Below are 1,273 nucleotides of genomic sequence, written 5' to 3'. Positions count from 1 at the left end.
AACGAGTATATGTTTACACACCTCCAGCAATTACTCTCACAGTAATTGTGTTTCACAGACATTTCTACATGTGAGCATAAAAACACAGAAGAAAGATGCTAGGCTGTTATCAGCTCTTAGTATTTGAGTGTTTTTATGTAACTGTGAATCTTTCAGATCAATTTGAGAAGAGCCTATGAGTGCCAAGTCCTAAAAGTTCCTAACGATTCATCTACCAAGTCCTAACAGTTCCTAACGATTTATCCACCAAGTCCTAACAGTTTCAAGCAATTTACCCACCAAGTCCTAACAGTTCCTAACGATTCATCTACCAAGTCCTAACAGTTCCTAATGATTTATCCACCAAGTCCTAACAGTTCCTAACGATTTACCCACCAAGTCCTAACAGTACCTAACGATTCATCTACCAAGCCCTAAAAGTTCCTAACGATTCATCTACCAAGCCCTAAAAGTTTCAAGCAATTTACCCACCAAGTCCTAACAGTTTCAAGCGATATACCCACCAAGTCCTAACAGTTCCTTATGATATGCACATTTTACTGCAATATTACTACACTATCTGACAACTTGTTAGCTTCAGATTGACATCACGTATTCTGTATTACACACAGCTATAACGAAAGATGTGTTGTCGTGGCCGAGTGGTTAAGGCGATGGACTTGAAATCCATTGGGGTTTCCCCACGTAGGTTGGAATCCTGCCGACAACGCGTAATGTTGTTTACACACATCTATAAATTACTCTGACAGTAATCTATGTTTCACAGACATTTCTAGATGTGAGCATAAAAACACAGAAGAAAGATGCTAGCCTGATTTCAGCTCTTAGTATGTGGGTGTTTTTATGTAACTGTGAATCTCTCAGATCAATTTGAGAAGAGCCTATGAGTACCAAGTCCTAACAGTTCCTAACGATTCATCTACCAAGTCCTAACAGTTTCAAGCAATTAACCCACCAAGTCCTAACAGTTCCTAACGATTCATCTACCAAGCCCTAAAAGTTCCTAACGATTCATCTACCAAATCCTAACAGTTTCAAGCAATTTACCCACCAAGTCCTAACAGTTTCAAGCAATTTACCCACCAAGTCCTAACAGTTCCTAATTATTTTTCAAACAAAGACACACAATGATGAAATACGTGTTGTCGTGGCCGAGTGGTTAAGGCGATGGACTAGAAATCCATTGGGGTTTCCCCGCGCAGGTTCGAATCCTGCTGACAACGAGTATATGTTTACACACCTCCAGCAATTACTCTCACAGTAATTGTGTTTC

At 39.8% G+C, this 1,273-nt stretch overlaps 2 non-coding genes across 2 annotated transcripts; both read left to right on the top strand.

Moving 5' to 3' along the window:
- The first annotated feature begins 627 nt into the window (after positions 1-627).
- Positions 628-709, top strand: trnas-uga. Its single transcript has one exon. It is a non-coding gene; the product is annotated as a tRNA-Ser (tRNA).
- Positions 710-1,141: 432 nt separating this feature from the next.
- trnas-aga lies at positions 1,142-1,223 on the top strand. Its single transcript has one exon. It is a non-coding gene; the product is annotated as a tRNA-Ser (tRNA).
- Positions 1,224-1,273: the final 50 nt, after the last annotated feature.

Source organism: Micropterus dolomieu, unplaced genomic scaffold (assembly GCF_021292245.1).
Source record: "Micropterus dolomieu isolate WLL.071019.BEF.003 ecotype Adirondacks unplaced genomic scaffold, ASM2129224v1 contig_2086, whole genome shotgun sequence".
Classification (NCBI taxonomy): Eukaryota; Metazoa; Chordata; class Actinopteri; order Centrarchiformes; family Centrarchidae; genus Micropterus; species Micropterus dolomieu.
The sequence above is the reverse complement of the archived record's forward strand: the minus strand, read 5'-3'. Positions and strand labels throughout refer to the sequence as shown.